The sequence below is a fragment of the Sinohyriopsis cumingii genome, chromosome 6 (assembly GCF_028554795.1).
Source record: "Sinohyriopsis cumingii isolate HCF-2022 chromosome 6, ASM2855479v2, whole genome shotgun sequence".
NCBI classification, from domain to species: Eukaryota; Metazoa; Mollusca; class Bivalvia; order Unionida; family Unionidae; genus Sinohyriopsis; species Sinohyriopsis cumingii.
In genome coordinates this window covers 135,762,315-135,780,753 of record NC_142966.1, presented here as the reverse complement: position 1 = coordinate 135,780,753, position 18,439 = coordinate 135,762,315, and the positions used below count along the sequence as shown (strand labels likewise).

At 37.6% G+C, this 18,439-nt stretch overlaps 1 long non-coding RNA gene across 1 annotated transcript; it reads left to right on the top strand.

The window, feature by feature from the left end:
- The first annotated feature begins 2,983 nt into the window (after positions 1-2,983).
- Positions 2,984-16,932, top strand: LOC149798058 (uncharacterized). The gene is made up of 3 exons (XR_016421952.1): positions 2,984-3,122; positions 4,347-4,404; positions 12,021-16,932. It is a non-coding gene; the product is annotated as an uncharacterized LOC149798058 (long non-coding RNA).
- The last annotated feature ends 1,507 nt before the right edge of the window (positions 16,933-18,439 follow it).

The window sequence follows — 18,439 nt, the reverse complement described above, 5'->3', positions numbered from 1 at the left end:
GAATTCTTTTTATTCGAATCCCCTTATCTCGGTTTCAAGTCAAGGATCTTTATCAACAGAAGCAAAGGTCGGAAAGCCGGCTATTTTGGCACCGGCTAGTTTGGTACTAGCTCGGAGCTGCATCAAAGATATATTGATTTTAAAACTTTACCGTCTTTATTTGCTAATAGAATGCATTCTTCCTTAACAATTCAATAACTATATTCAAGTAACCTAATCTCCCTTGCGATTCAAGGGGAAATGCCTAAAAAGATTATATTCGGGAAGTTATCTAACGATGTAGAAAAAAAATATAAGCCGTTCCCCTACAACCTACCGTTCGCGTATCAATTGTTATACCTAGCTCATATCGAATGTTGGAAGTAGCACATGATCGAGTGGATTAATTTCTACTTTTCATTCAGGCAAACAACATGAAAATCGCATTTTGATTTTTGGTAAACACTCAAATATCAACTGGAGTGATCAAATAGAAAACATTTGGCCTGGCTCATGCCCTTCCGTTGAAGCTGCCCGTCAAAGATTCCAAGAAGAATTTGGGATGGATCACCCTAACATTTGGATTAGAGTCATTCAAAAGGGGCGCGACGCAGTGTATGAGCAATTAATCCAGAGCCAAAACGGCCGGCAATAAAAACTGCGGCGCTAAAAGGTCTTGCTTAAAAACGGAGGACCTGTACCTGAACATGGCCGTGAATGCCCCTCTGTAGGACCCAAGCGACAACCCACGTGGACACCTCTTTCGAAGCGACGCCATTATGAATGTTTTAGCAAAGTTTAATGACGAATGCGACGATATCCAGCTAACTGAAATGGTGGGCCTACGCACCAAGAGGTATTTGATCCCGTACTCCGTCAGTACCATTATCAAGAAAGTCAAGGTGAAGACGCATGGAAAGGAATAACGACACGAAATATACCTAGAGTGTCTCCAGAAGAAAAGTGTTCTGGCATATCATGGCCACCATACTCAGCGACCATCACAGGTTAGGGGTATTCCGTCTCCTCGAGGAGAGTCCCTCTTGCTTGGACACAACGAAATGGATTGCGGCTGACGTAATCAAGTCGCGTGCCTGCGGTCACATCTGGATACCACAGGACCTGTTTCGGCAACTTGAAAAGTACCTCACCGAGATTTGAAAAGACCAAGTATCAGGTGGTATAACTTACAGCTCCACGCGATGGAAGCCTCCAGAAAGATTGTGCACAGACGGCTGGCCCTAGATGTCGAACTGGTCAGCCAAGCGGTAAGTTTCAAACGACCAAACGGGATCGATAGCACGACTTGTCCTACACTGAGGTGTGTTCATGCATTTTTAACTATCAACACCATCCAACATCTGCATTAAACCTGTGAACAACTAAGTATTATATTCCAAAGGTGTGTAGCCTAAGCCCGATAGTTGCGACTCCGTTAATTTTTGTTAAACATTCTGTTTTTTATTGTCAGTAGGTAAATGGTCTTTAGGATCATTATTTTTGTATAGTTTTATGTTTGTACCCCTTTCATTATACTTTACACGCCTGTCATTGTGCTGCCTTAAATTTAGACCAGCCGGTGTCTCCTAGGTCCTTAGGTTCAGGTCACCCGCAACAAACAGATATTCCAGGACATCGAATCGGACTCAGACCCACGGGCAGACAACTTTGTAGTCGACAACACGTTCGACATCAGTAACCGGTTGTTCCAAATACCACTGCGTGTTGGTGAAGACTCGCTGACAGTTCCATGGAAGGTCTTACAGACGGTATTGATCCTAATGCCCTACTAGTTACCACGTTGTACAGCTGGGAATAAAAATGTAGTAAACGCAAGCTTAATGCCAGCGAAGGGTATTCCAATACTGTCAAAAGCCAAAGATAACAAGACTTGGAACTGGTGTAGTTTGCGATAGAAAACCAACCATTGTCCAGGAGCTGTAAGCCTCTTTGATAACTAGTTTGTACCAGGCAGAATTCCTCTTAATCACCCATCTGTACCCGGTTCCATTTTCGCCACTTAGATTTATATACAAATAAAGACTGGAGCAGCCTTCCAGTATCTCATTCGGTACTATCAGATTCCTGGATATTTTGTTACTAGTTGTGCAAAAATATATAATTCCTCTAATACCTTTTGTATATCAAAATTAAAAGTTCAACTCCATAATAATAAGTAGCAACTTTTGTACAAAACAAAACATCCCGGTTTCAAAACGAAACGATCTGGTTACGAAACGATTGACATCCCTAGAAATCATTATTCTTACTAACTTGTGTTAAAGTGTACATTTTGCGTATCATTTGACCGACATTCCAATTGTTTAATAAACATATGGCCTTCGTGTATGAATTGAAAACTCCCTTACTTTAGAATTACATCTCTCTCTCCCTCCCTCTCTCTCTCTCTCTCTCTCTCTCTCTCTCATTATTGCCAAATTGTTCTAATCTGTAAATACTATTCCAGTGGAGAGAAACTCGTCGGTTGTTAAAACACCTTTACAATATATTTGCCGTATTGCTGTTTACATTAAACGCTCAGGCAATATACATTTTTATTTTAAAATTCCAGGAATAGTATAAATACATGATGTAATACTAAGGCACAAATTCATGTCAAGGTCATATAGAAAGGACCCTTTTCCACATACAATTTTGTAAACCCCTAAATCCGCCTTTAAGTCCCCTTCAGGCCCTTGAAGCTGACAATTTGAATCCCTAACATAATGATAGTTCCCTGTTAAACAAAAAACTTATCGTCATGCTTAGATTTTTTAATTATAAATGAAAACCCTACGATAAAAAAAATTACCAGGTACACACGGTGTTTATGGTAGGCGAACATCGAGCACACGTATCAACAAGTTCAATCTAAAAAGTTAAAGTAACTGAGATAATGTTGTAAACACTGTAGAGAAAATGTTTACGATTAATGTAGTCAGATATCAACGTTCCCATTGGTTCTTTTATCAGCAAATACCAGACGAGTATATATCAAATATGCAAAGTATATCGCTTAAATATTTCGGATTATAAATCGGGTATTTCGAAATTTCCGTTCAGTCGGGTAAAGAAAATATTAAACACAATTTTAATATTCGAACAATTTTATAAAGTTTTAAATTCGACAAGAGGGGAAAAATGTAAGTAAACATTTTCTTTCATGTTCCTTCCCTAATGAAATGAATATTTCCATTCTGCCTTTTATATATTTCTTGTTGCTCACTATTAACAACTGGCATAACTGTGAGAATTACTACTACTGCTGCTGCTACGTTTGCTACTGCTGCAGCTATCTGTATTACTAATATAATACAGCTGTCTCTACTACTTCTATATTTGTACGACTACTACTACTATTATTACTCATTTTGATGGAAACTTCCTTTGATACTCTGCGGCTCTACGTTCAATCCCGAAGCCTGTATATGCAAGGATCATTGGCTATCAAACCAAGAGTCTGTGTTGCTTCAGATGTGCATCTTTCCTTCATGTCTAAGACCAGTCAAATAGCGCAGACTTCTTGACCATCAAACGCACTCATGAACTTCTTATTGTTTTGCTGTTGTTTTTGTTAAACGCCATTTTTCAGTGCATGATTGGTTACACATGGTAGCTAGTATAACTGGTAGAGGAATAACCCGGGAAAACCCTAGAAAGAACCACTGACCCACAGGAAGCTACTGGCAAGCTTTCTAATATATCCACATTGACCAAGACTCGAATCCACCCTGACAGTGGTAAGATGGGAGTGATCGGTAAAGGAGAGCGCATTAGACAACAAAGCCACCCGGGGGCCCCATGAATTTCTTGTAAAATTCACGTAAAATAAATAAATTATACAACTTGAATGCTGACTTGGTTTTGCCACTCGGTTTTTATTTCTGTGGTTCTGGTGTCGAACCAAGGTTGCCGCACCTGCAAGAATTACTGGACAACCATTTAATTTCAGTGATTTATAATGGACATTTCAGCTTCGGCCGTTTTTGCCATTAGTGTTGATGGCGGTAATATGCTTTATGTCCATGAATTTGATGAAGAGAGCAATTCGATGACGACAGTGAGGATCGTGATGGCAAGCGATGATAATACAAGATGAAAATTTATATTCAATACTCAATATTTAATTTTGCATGGAGGACAGTGGTTTTGTTTCCGTGATAGAAGGTATTTTGTTATTTGATAGATGCAGTTTTTATTGTTTTAATGGCAGAGAGATGGCATAAAAAGCATCATTGCCCACACGATTATTTATCTGACAATTATTAGATTTAGTCAAATTGGAAAAATAATTATCGTCAGATTTTTAATTTTATCTAATAGGCATTACGACTTTATTAAACTATTTTTATTTTCTGTCATTCTAGATGGAGACTTCTGCTGGCAAGCTGCATTGGGGTGTAAAACATGCCCTCTTTGTAATAGGTAACAACTTATTATTTATTTACTAAAAGATCATTAATTTAGCAATTAACTAATTAATTGAAAAAATAAAATATCCTATTTAAAAAATAAATCACACAATGCATCTCGATAATCAATAGACAGAGGATAATTAAAGCGTGGAGATAATAATCATTGATTAACAAAGCAAAGTTTTGTTTACAAGAAAATAATGTATAGTTTACTAATGCTGTCGATATTTTATAATCTAACTAGGTGGGTGTATAAATAATTGTACAGAGACGGATTAAAATAGATAGTTTGCTTTTGCCGCAAGACTGTAACATACCTGTCACTGCTTGATAAACACCGATAGATTATTGCAAACCAAAAAGAATTCACCGTCCAGACTGTGGAAAATACACCACATTCTGAGAAGGTTACATAGTGGATTTCATTTGTTCTTATGTTACACTGGTCAACAGTGAAATCATTACTGACTTGAAAAGGCCCTAATCTGTAGTATTTTGGTGTGCCGAACACGAATATAACCGTGAAAAATTTGTATTGGCTCTCGTTTTGAAGATATTCATATACCTCATTTTCTATGTTTCACTGTGTAAATTTCTCCAGTAGGACTGCAGCAACATCCGGAATAATGATGTAACATTGCATAATACCATCATGCTCACATCATCCACAGTTGATTGCATCATTTTCTGATGCAATGCAATACTAATGCCATGCGGCTGCTGAAGTAAGTTGACGTCAGCAGTGTACTATACATGTGTAGGCCTATTATACTAATGCCAGGCGGCTGCTGAAGCTGACGTAAGCAGTGTACTATATAAAGCCCAATCAGATAGGTTCAGCATTTAAAATATTTTAGACGTTGTGCGAGACAGTTCAAGCTACTGTTACATAAAACTTATTATTTTATCCATTTACGTACAATAAAGAACAGTAATGCCTCGAAAGTGTGTTAATACCGCGGACAATTTTTGCTATAGTTGTGGGGAAGTGACATTTGCCAACCAGAAGAAAAGTATCAATTCTCAAGTGAAGAAGGCATATCATCTTTACTTCGGATGCAAGGTTGGTGACCAAGACAAGCCTTGGGCTCCGCATATATGCTGTGCTACATGTACAACACAGCTTTCACAGTGGTTGAATTGCAAAAGGTCATCAATGCCGTTTGCAGTCCCAATGGTGTGGAGAGAGCCAAGCAACCACCTAAATGACTGTTACTTCTGCTTGGTTCCTCCTCTTTCCGGCGGAATAACGAAGCGAAAGAAGTCGAGAATAGTCTACCCAAACATTCCGTCTGCATTGAGACCAGTTCCACATGGTGAGGGACTTCCTATTCCAGAACCTCCAGCAGAATATTCTCTTGATTCATCTGACGAAGACAAAGGTGAGTCGACCTGTTCTTCTCCTGGTCCATCAGCATGCAGTGATCCAGATTTTCACTGTGGTGCATCATCAACCCCACACAGAATAACACAGGAAGAACTAAATGACCTGATTCGTGATTTGGACTTATCAAAGAACAAGGCAGAATTGCTAGGATCAAGACTCCAACAATGGAATCTTCTAGAAGAAGATGTCACAATTACTGCATATCGAAAGCGCCACCAGCAATTGGAGCCTTTCTTCAGAAAGGAAAGTAATCTGATATTCTGTTCCGATATTGAGGGCCTCATGAATGCTTTAAAAATCACTCATGACCCACAAGAATGGAGACTATTTGTGGACTCTTCGAAACTGAGTCTCAAGGCTGTGCTTTTGCACAATGGAAACATTCTTCCATCTATTCCAGTAGCGTATGCTGTCCACATGAAAGAGACATACGATAACTTAAGGCAGCTACTGAATTCCATTGAGTATAACAAGTACAGCTGGCACCTCTGTGGTGATTTGAAGGTAGTTGCCCTTTTAATGGGACTGCAGCAAGGATATACAAAATACATGTGTTTCTTATGCGAGTGGGATAGCCGAGCAAGGGAAATGCACTACATGAGGAAGGAATGGACTCACAGGCAGAATGTAGCCATTGGAGAGAAGAATATCCAACACCCAGCTCTGGTTGAGGCTCAGAAAATCTTGCTACCACCCCTTCACATCAAACTAGGTTTGATGAAGAACTTCGTGAAAGCCATTGACCGGACTTTGCCAGCATTCCGATACCTGCATGAAAAATTCCCTCGACTCAGCGAAGCAAAGATTAAAGAGGGAGTTTTTGTGGGTCCTCAGATTCGAGAGCTTTTCAAAGATGACCGGTTCAACAACTTGCTGGAAGGTGACGCGAAACAAGCATGGAATGCTTTTCGCCTAGTTTCTACAAACTTCCTCGGAAATGTTAGGGCAGAAAACTATAAGGAACTAGTAGAAGACATGTTGATGAAGTATAAGAAACTTGGCTGCAATATGTCTCTAAAGATTCACTTCCTTCATTCCCATTTGGATTTCTTTCCTAGCAACTGTGGTATTGTTAGTGATGAACACGGCGAACGTTTTCATCAAGATATCGCAACAATGGAACAAAGATACCAGGGAAAATGGTCCACTACAATGCTGGCTGACTACTGCTGGACACTCCTCAGAGATGCTCCCGAACAGCTGTACAAGAGACAGGCGAAGAAATCTAAGATGTAGTCAATGACTAGATTTTTTATAGGTAGGCTATTACAGTTGACCTTTTACTATTGGAATGCATTTCGTTATGTAAACATTAATTTCTTGCAGATTACAAAAAAACTAGAGCCAATTTTGCAATTTGACTGTCATATTCGTGTTCAGCACATAAAAATTGATAAGAATTGACTAATTTTATTTCAGTAACATGACTTTTGTAAAAATTTGTTGTCCAGTGTTATTAAATATGCTTTTATTTTTTTATTTTTGCAGATGTAGATTTTAATTCTTTCACTTAAACGTTTTTACTAACTGTGTGTGGGAGAGAGAGAGAGAGAGAGAGAGAGAGAGAGAGAGAGAGAGATTTTGACTACGGCAAATTGCTTTTACAACAACTTGCCATTAAATGTTTGTTAAGGGTAAACATTATTCATTTAAGACTACAAATCAATGTTAAATATTATTTTTGTATGATGGAGAAATATACAAAAATACTGTTTTTATTGAAACATTCGAAGGTCAATCACTTTATCGCATTGTCTCATTGATTTAAAGCGAGGCTTAGAGTATATGCCTAATGTCAATAGGAAATACTCTGACCTTTCCGCCAATGATCAGAAAAACACTTCAGAAATATTATAGTAGTTACCGTTACACGTTCATGTGTTTTGTTTACCCAATGACGTCTGATGAATGTAGTCTGTGTCACCCGACACCGCTTTGGTTTCCATTGCTATGTTGTTGTTATTGTTGTAGGGTTTAACGCCATTTTTCAGCACAGGATAGGCCGTACATGGCGGCCAGTATAAATGATGGAGAATGAACCCGCGACAACTCCGGAAAGAACAACCGACCCAAGAGAAGCTACTGGCAAGCTTTCTCACATACCCAGATTGGCCGAATCTAAGACACGAACCCATGCAGACAGAGGTGAGATGGCAGTGATCTGTAACGATGAGCTCTTTATACCACTGAAACCACTCACCGCCACCCACCCCTCCAATTGCTTTGTAATGGATACCCAACTGCAAATTTTGTACGAAGGTAACACTTTCGGTAAGCGAGACTGGTGCACATCACACACACTTAAAACGATCAATACAGGTGGCGACATGACTTGAGATGTTGTACTCTCGGCTGAAATATTTCCAAGTTTCTTTTCATCGAGCAGCATGAACTCATTTGATCTTTCCTTTACTGATCTGGTGCCGATCAAAGGGGTGGAGAGGGTTGGTGGCGGCAAAGCCCTGGCGGTTGGACCAAAGTGATAGGCAAGTTTCTTATCCGTTTTATCGGCAGCTTGGCTTGGTGTAGTGTGCTATCAAAATTGTTGTTTCTTTACGTTTTAACCGTCAATATACAATAAAGTCAAAGGATATCTAATATTTGACCGTCAATATCGTAAATTCAAAGGATTGAGAATGTACGGTTTACAAAATATATGTGAGAGGGTATCATTCAAATGGAATCCTGTGGAACAAAGTCTTCATGTTGTAACTAAGCTCGTGTTCTGTTTGTATTTTCCTTTTTATTTTCTGCAAAGGCCGAGTCTAAATCGAGTCCTTATAATGTCTTCATATAATAAATGCGATGACATACTTGTATGCCCTCTTCCCTTATGTCAAGATCATTTCTTGAACATTTTTTAAAACTAAGGATAAGTTATTGGTACTGTGCCATCGTAGCATTCGTATCAAGGGTCTGTTCTTCCTCAAAGTTTGTTTAATGTCTATAGCAATGACTTACCTGTAACACAGTCGCGCAAGTTCATGTATACAGGTGACATTGCTCTCGAAACCCAAAGTCGCTCATTTGCTGAACTTGAGGGTGTACTGACCTAGAAATGGCGTCTACAGCCAAGCGCAACAAAGACAGTATCCAGCGTCTTCCACCTTAACAATGCAAATGCGAACCGTGAGCGAATCAATGATCAACAAATAAAACACGACCCGACACCAACATACCTCGGTGTGACTCTGGACAGATCACTGACATTCTACAATCACCTGAAGAAAACTGCAGCAAAACTTAGCACTCGAAACAACCTACTCCCCAAATTGGCTGGCTCAACTTAGGGCGCTAGTGCACTGGCCCTTAGTTAATCGACAGCCAAGTATTGCGTCCTGTCTGGCTCGACCATCCCACTCTAAGTTAATTGATGTCCAGCTCAACAGAACAATGCGCATAATCACTGGAACACTGCGTCCTACTCCTTTACGACGGATGCCGGTACTCAGCAACATTCCTCCTCCACAGCTGCGTCGTCAGGAAGCAACCACAAAAGGGTTGACTACGGTCTATGCCAGTGTGAAACTTCCACTGTACATGGACATCACCTCACATCCAGCAGTCCGCTTGACTTCGAGAATCCCAATCTGGTTAGATCCTTTGCCGGAGAATATGAGAGCTATTTCAGCATGTAGTGTCGAGTGGTCTTCAATAGATGTTGTAAACAGCTCCCTCGTGGCTGAGCCATCTGTCTGCCCTCCTGGCTTCAACCTTCCACGTCATCTGTGAACCATACTGAACCGTTTTCGGACAGGACAGGGTCTTTGTGCAGTCAACTTTGTCGCATGGGGTCAGGCCACTAACTCTTCTTGTTGCTGTGGAGCTCTTCAGACCATGTCACACATTGTGAACAACTGTCCACTGACAAGGTTCCTCTGTGGACTGCAAGCTCTGTACCTTGCTGTTGATGACATTGTTAAATGGCTGAGCACGCACTGCACACGATAATAATAATATTTCGATTCGTCTTTTATATACATTATTCAGAAAAGCATTTCATACAGATTGTTTTCAGAAATTTTCCACAAATAGATTCCATCATGGGCGCCCCACATACGGGAGGGAGCGCACCATCCCACCCTCACCTCTAAACATGTTTTATCCTACATCCGTAAAACTTTACAACTGACCACTATATGTTTACACCTTCCACCCCAAAATAGTAGAAAATAACTTGATGTACATTTTTTTCTCGATGGGTTGTGTCGGTGCACAGTAATGTATTCCTCCTACTGTTTTTCCGTGAATAGATTTCTAAATGTAAATACATATTTTTAATCCAATAATTAGGGCTTTATTGTTTACGGCAAGTCATCATCAGTTCAAACAGCAATATTCCCGTATTAATTGTAATTAGAACTATCATGAGAGAGAGAGAGAGAGAGAGAGAGAGAGAGCACAAGAAAGGAAACAAATTATTAAATTATTCAAGTACGATAGAATATTTAACTTTTCAAATAAATTCAAGCAAATTCGTTTATGGATGTTGTCTTGTATAAGAAAAAAGATTTCATACAGGTCGCCGAAACAAGGTACTGCGATACTGGAGCCAAAGCAATATCCTACTGACCTACAAGGCCTTGTGATCTAACACGCCCCCATATACCGAGATTGATTTAATTATGTCGAAAATAGGGAGCTTGGTTACACTCCTGATTATATTTAATAATAATTGTTATCTTTTATTTAATCTCATATTAATTGGGAATCAGATTACTCACATGACGTGCAAATGCGAGCTTGTCATACAACGGGAAATACATATTAATATAAATTCGGCATGTCTAACTTCCTGATGTAAATAAGCGAATAAAACCAAGTCAGGGGCCGGATCTGGCTCGCGGGCCACAGGTGTCACACGCCAGATATAAACATTACTTTTATCACACATGAGGAATTAACTAATTATAAATTTTTAAAAACACCGATTCCAAATAACGTTTAAAATTACAAAATATATAAAACCGACGAATTTATTTTGCATGAAAAAACCTGACTTTGTGCATACGAAAATAATTACAATAAATAAGAGGCGAACTGCAACGTACAGCATGCATTTTAGAAGCACGTTTACAAGGGAAAAGAATACATAAACATAATTAGAAAGGGAGAAGATACATTACGAACTGCTGATTGTAAATCAATAGCAACCAGGTACACTATGATTAAGACAGAATATTTCAAACACGTACCTACAGAAGAACAAGAAAATAATGGAACACACGTATATTTTGAGTGACACGAAAAGAAACCTAAGACAATAATATTACATAAAACACATTTTTAAAAATCGTGTAACCGTGGATAACTGGTAGCTTCCAAAATGAAAATAAATTAATAATAATAATAATAATAATAATTTAAATGATAAATTTGTGTTAAACCTACCATAGTTATAAAAAAATGTATGAATCCTGAAGTTTACACTTTCCTAATCTTAGCGGTAGACTGATGACCATCCTTTGTGAAAATCACATGCGTGGAATATAAGGTTCCATGGTGTCTCGTCGACTACGTTATTTCTTGATACAGACAATTGGTCAAATGGTAGGCTTAAACGGGTGGTACAATGTATTGTAGCCATTTCATGTAATACAATCTTTACTTTCAAATATCGCTGCAATCCCGTTCCGCATAGCAATCGCTCCATATCTCTGACGATTTAACGCCACGCCAAAAAAGAATTTTAACTTTCATTGATTTTCACTCAGTTAGCCGAAATACACTTCTAAGAAAATGTACCAACAAATATGAATTGAATATGTTCTCTCTTTTGCGACTAAATGACGCTGCTCACTACATGCAAGTCAATACAATCTCCAAAAACGAGGACATGTCCGCCATCTCATTAAATCGAGGTGTCAGTTTAAAAATGATTTTCTAATATCTGAAGCTTTATTTATTTATTTATTTATGTATTTATTTATTATATCAAGTTGTGATTGGTCAACTAGTCATGCCCTATTAATTGACAACATTGGAGAATGGAATTATCTCGGAGAGAACCCGTTTTACCCTAGAGAAGACGGAAAATGAAATGAACGGAGAGAGAGGCAGCGCTAAGTAAAACCAGTCTAAATTTTCTGTCATAACGTGTTTTTTTTTCCTTTCCTCAAATAAATAATTATGGTATAAAATTGCATCATGTGTATAACTGTTACAATGCAAACAAGATTATTGCTAAAAACTAAATTAAAACTACTCAAACTAACCACAAGAATAACTTTATTTTTCAGTGCTTCTTTTGAGCATTACTTCAAAATCAAACTCCACTACTTCAGTATCTACCGCAATCACGAATGCAACAGCGTCCACGTCTTCAACATCCCAGGTAGCAACAAGTGCTGCTGCATCCACTTCGATTACACCCTCCACAGCCCAAGCCACCACTGGAACAACTTCAAACACAACTGTAGCACTATCAAAAGGCGCGTGTGATGGTGTGCCATCGAGATCTTTGTACCTTCTGTCTGCAAGCATTACGTTTGTAACCGTCATGCTATTCTAAACATCAATTGTCTGGTACCGTTTAATTAAGAGAACGATTTTCAAAAATGAGTTCCAGTGGGATTTGCGCTGAAAATATGTACATTTGTTGGAGACAAAATAGAAATTTTGGCCATATTATGAAACATGTCGAATGTTTATATCCTAACGGTGTTTGAAAATAAATCTAAACCTGTTCCAGAGCTAATGGCAAGAAATTTCGGGTGGAGGTTTGGCAGTAAATAATGAAGTCTTGGTTATTAGATATAACATTGTTGGGCAAAAATACATATTTTCGCACCAGAGATACTAGTATATTAAACATGATATATAATGTACATTTTGTAGCTAGCTATAGGTTATATTTTAGGGGCCAGGCTCGTAGCTGCCCTGTTCTGCGTGATACGGATATATTCTAGTTGAAACTTTCGTTTATGTTGTAATTTATTTTCCGAAAGTTATCCAATAGAATGTGCATATTTTATCTCACGGCTACGCAAGTGTAAGAACCAAGTAGTTTTGTTGGTCTTGCTGCTGTATTTTATTTTATTTTTTTTTTTTATTTTTTTTTTAATTTTATTTTTTTTTGTTTTTTCGATATCTCTGAACGTTAGGATTGAAACTTATAACTGCAGGCTGTAAAACTGTTCAGACTTGATCAACCCTCTAACCCATTCTGCCATCGGCAGTTGCCTTTCACAAGGCTTCATTATTACTTTTTCACATGTGTCATACAGAATCAGTGTAGTTTAACCCTTTTCTTTCTAAATTTAAAATCATACTTGAATAATTCTCCTTTTTTCTCATTCAGTATTTACCAAGTGTGCCTAAAATGCGTGGTGGTTATATTCCTATTGGCTGTATTACGTCTTCCTCTAACCTCGATCGTATTATGTTACTTTACTCACCGCTGAATCCATGATATTGTATTAGTCACGACAACCTCTGGGTTTACCCGTTAAACATAATAGTTTGTTTATTGGATTACTTTATTATCTTGGCCGTTGTCATCCTAGCTACCAAAACTTCGCTCATCAGTAAAATTGAAAAACAGCTCTAATTCATTGTTGACATTAATAGGCCTGACTAGTTTAAGTTGCGATGGTAAAAGAGATAATACGAATATGTTGCAATGTTAAAGTGGTAAGATCAGTCAATAATGGATATTGTAAAAAAATTTTTTGGTATGCGCATTTGGTTATAGTGCCCCTTTTTAAGGAATTCTTAGATTGTTTTGATTACTTGTTTGATTATTGGAACTTGGCCCTTTGGAAATGTTCCTTAGCCCGAAATAATTAGCCAGTTACTAGGATCAAACGTCACGGAGTGAAGTGTTAGTGAGTTTCCATGATGCCATGGTTTACGTTTGTTGAATTCAGGTCAGAGCCCCATGAGTGTCCCTGTCGTTCCATATTTCCAATTAAAATCTAGTGGTGTACATTAGTTGTTTGACTGCATGTGCCATATATATGGTTGGAGACTGGTACACTACACAATGGAATAAACAAGAAGGGGGACTCTGCAGATACCGTTTATATCGCCATGTTTGCAAATGTGATGCAGTTTTACAGTTTGGAAATGTGATGCAGTTTTACAGGCGAAATGTGGCTCGAAGCCAAGATTTTACTGGCCCTAGGTGGCGTAGTAAAAATAGTTCGTTATGTTAGGGGATAGTTGTATTGTTTTTTATCTCTGAACTCTGAACTATGAATGCTGACGGTACGGAAAGTTGATGAAGAGAAACCATGCAGATGTGCGATTGATAGACAGAATGTTGCGGGATATGTGGTCTTGCATTGATTAGAGAAAACGTATTTATAGAATGGATAAGTCGGTCTTTCTAATTTACACATAAGTTATATAGAAGTCATTGAATTCGGGGAGAATAATACTTCAAGCTGAATACAATATCTTGTAGCTAGGAGAATTGATCGATTTGACATGTGAATCAAATAGCTTCATATAAGTTTATGTACTTCTTTCTTATAAGCATATGCCTCAGATGGTGATTGGTTTACATATGTGGTAAGATTGATTCAAGTAGCCTAAATATCTATGTAGTTGAGTAAGTAAGCTAAATAGAACATCCATACTTGGTTTGTGTATTAATCAAGGTTTTCCCTTTTACATGATGATTTTTCATGATTACGTTTTTGTATGACTTTTAATATAATAAATTTTGAGATATTCGAATCTTTGACTTGGAGGAAATTGACGAATCGCCAGAATCAAGATAATCAGCCCTACTAATTTTCATAGTATATTCTTTAACGTTTATTTGTTTCTTCATAAATGCTTGTTATTTTCATTTGAGACACATTTTTGTTTATATTAAAATTATTCATGCAAATGGGAAGATAAATAATGAAATTATCACAAACTGAATGTATAACTTTTTTACTAGTGTATACTGTCGATGTGTCGAGCCATTTTGGGGGCAGGCATTCTCCTTGTTTGCAAGCTAGCATGATGGGTGAAGTTACGTATTTTGAATCAGACGGTGGTATTATCGAGATTGCTTAACGACCGATTGGAATTCTAATAACGAACAACTGCTTGATATCTGGTGATATAAAAAGTGTAGTTTGCAGATTCGTCATTGCAATTCATTCTTTGGCGTGTTTATTGTTCTGATAGTATTACAGACAAAATATCGCGAATATTATGTAAATATGTAAATATAATGAATACGGACGCTTCATCAAATTTATATCTCAACTATTTTGTGAATATTTGTCAATAAGTACACGAAGTTTTGTATTTAACATGCTTAATTTGCATTGCACCCAAGTAAAATAGGTTGTGTCTAATCAATGAGTCTGCACCCTTCTCCAGATCGGCATTTGGATTATAGTTCGAAAAGACAGTTTGTTTTCTACTCTGCGAAAGCTGACAATATGTCTCAACAATAATGTTCGTACTACATTTATATCAGTCAATTAAAAAGCAGATTACAGGATTCTGACAAGGTCCTAATTTGTACACTTCGATACTAAAGAAAACTAAGAAAGACTTTTGAATATTGCAGTGACTGCTTGGGCTGAAATTGTAACGATCATAGAAGAGATGTAAATGTGTGTTTTATTTTGGTGGCGCTCTACAGTTAGTATGCACTTTTCAGAGAGGGACGGGCATACGGTGAAGTTGTTTGCACTGGCAACATGCACATTAAAGAAAATGTTGGCAGTGGCTGGTTAGGATAAAGTTTTAAATTATCAGTATCTAGTCTGACAAAATAAAAAGAAAGACACAAAATTGGAATCTGTATACAACTGGTAACAATACGTGTCCTTTTAATTACAAGACCAATGTGTGTATTTATGTATGTCTGTATGACTGTCTGTCTGTCTGTCTGTATGTATGTATGTATGTATGTATGTATGTATGTAACCAAGAAGAAACATTTTAATTTTGGACCAACTATTTATTGTAGAAATTATTGTGGTGAAATCCACAAGTCAATATGATTTACCATAGGAAAACCTTTACTGTTGGTCGTTAAATATAAGTTTTCATTTAAGACCAATTAGAAAGATGCATAAACGTGTGTTTCGTGCAAATCATTGAAGATGTTAGTAAGTGGTAGCAGCAACTTGCGCTAACGTAACGAACAGATTGATGAAGGGCAAACGATTACATGTCAGCCGTTAGCTCTTCTGGTCTAAGACCAATAGAACGAAACAACCGGAATGTATCTCGGGCGTTTTATTTCGCATCCGAAAGATTGTTCATGCATAATATCACGTTTAGTTTTTTTATCCATTTATTGTTTGTATTTGTTGTTGTTGTTGCATTTTTTTTTCAGAAGCATCCAACATCTGTATAAATCAAACTTGTAAAGAGTTAATCTTTTTACATCCAAAGTGTGTAGCTAAAAAGATTTTTTTGTAACTACGTCAATATTGCAGACATTTTGGTTTTAATTTAAATACTTAAATACTCATGTGATGTCATGTTGTTTTCTTGTTTGATATTCTTATCCATTTTGGTCATGTTTTGCATATGTTACTTTCTTTACTTCTTTCATCTGACGTCTCGTTATTAACCTAGTATTCTATCACCAGAAAGCGTGATGTAGTAATCACAGTAGGTACTGTATATTTTGAAGAATATAACACGTTCTAATGTAACGCTTAACCTTGGTGATTAAAAATAAATTGGTAATGAATGTCACTATTTGCCTGTCTGTCCAATTTGTCCAAGAGAAAGCTCTTAGCTTTTTTGAAATTTCATTTTTATGTTAGACCATATGCTATTAATCTCTTAAAAACTGTTTACAACATAAAATGTGTGTACTCTGGTAAAATGATAAAAATAAGGTAAAACATCAGCATTGAAAATGTCCACAATTGTTACTATAGTGATATATATTGAATTTAGGAACACTTTGAATTTGTATAAAATTCAAATGCTATTTTAACGCATTAAAGAAATGACCATATAAGATGTAAAAGCTCATGTAATATTTAATTGGTCAGTATGAGTCTGTTATGTGACACGTGACAATGTACATAACTATCAAAATACTATACTAACCAATACTTATGAATATAGACGTGAATGACGAATCGTACATTTTTCTTGATTTGTATTTAAATAGCTACATTTTCAACATCCTCAATATAATTTGACACCACTGATAAATTGTTTTCTCATATGCTACTTGCGTGTTGCCTGATAGTTTTTTTGTCTTAAAGTTCTGTTCAAATCTTTTCCGTTCTTCAAACGGGCGCAAGTCGTTTTCTAAGCTGGATGATCCGTGTGTTGGATGTTTCCTAACCGTACGCATACAAACATTCTTCACATGCTATTATAAGTAGTGAATGGGGCCACTTTAGCCACAATGGAATTAGCATTACAAGACTATCCCCCGCGCCACTATATGGACAAGAAAAAGGTTGGGTTTTGTATAGGGACAATATGAATGGAACAGGTGAGGTGACATCATGGTACTGGAGATTGGTAACAATGTAGCAAAGGGTTGACCTCAATTGGGCGGAACACTGGTCTAGGTAGAAACAAATGAATAGAGACATAGACATATATAGCACATAGACATAGATTGATGAACATCACTCTATCACACAAACAACTACTATACAACCCACTTAAAAATTAGGCAAGAAAGCAGATCTTTTCTAGACATATGGGTGGTCTTTAAAAAGGGCCTTTGGGTTTCTTCTATTTTCAAACAAACCCAAAATATACTATCCACACAGAGGGAATATAAAAAAAAACGAAAATATACTATCCATGGTAACGTACGCGAACGCATACAAACCCAAATATAATATCCACACACTCCGTCACCAGCACAATCGGCTACCAGTCACACTGGCCAATCAAGCCGTTAGTATTTCAGGTTGGTCAATCAAGCAATCGGCGCCCACCAATTTTGGTCAGCAACGCCCGATCACCTGCTACTCGACCAGCAACACTGTTTACTCGACTCTGCGACTGCTGTGGTTCAGCTTCACAGCTGCTTTGATCGACTTCTATGGTTAGCTCTGCAGCTGATACCACGTCGACTCCGATAATTCCGATAACTCGGATCGCTACGGTCTTTAGGGTCATTCCGACCATTCCGACCGCACTGGTCATTCTGTGATCACTCGGGTCATTCGGGTCACTCTGGTCACTCTTGTCAGTCTGACACTCCGACCACTCCGATCACTCTGGTCATTCTGTGATAACTCGGGTCGGCTCTGAAAATGTGAAAGTCCTTAAAGGAGACAGCTCACTGACAAGACGTTCCGTAATGTGAAGATTTAATCTTACGGTGACTCATTTATGCACAGTCGAAGTCGTCATACATTGTCTGTACGCTGGAAGCATTCGGTTTTTCCCATTGAAAGCAATAGGATAAACCGAACTCACTATTTCAAAATATTGTACAATATACATAAATCACCCTCGGGTATCGTTGTACACAAAAAACAAAATCTGAGCACATGTATTTAATAAATAAAAGGAATTATACAATTCATAGACACCATAAAGGTCACAAAACCATCTATCTACTTTGCCATCGTTTTTAGAAGAATGATGATCAAAACAAGTAACTAAATGTTCTAAAGAACATGCAAGACTGCGTTGATGACGACAATACACACAATACACACAATATTGTCCAAACACCATGGAATATGTGCCTTGTAATTTCAAATTA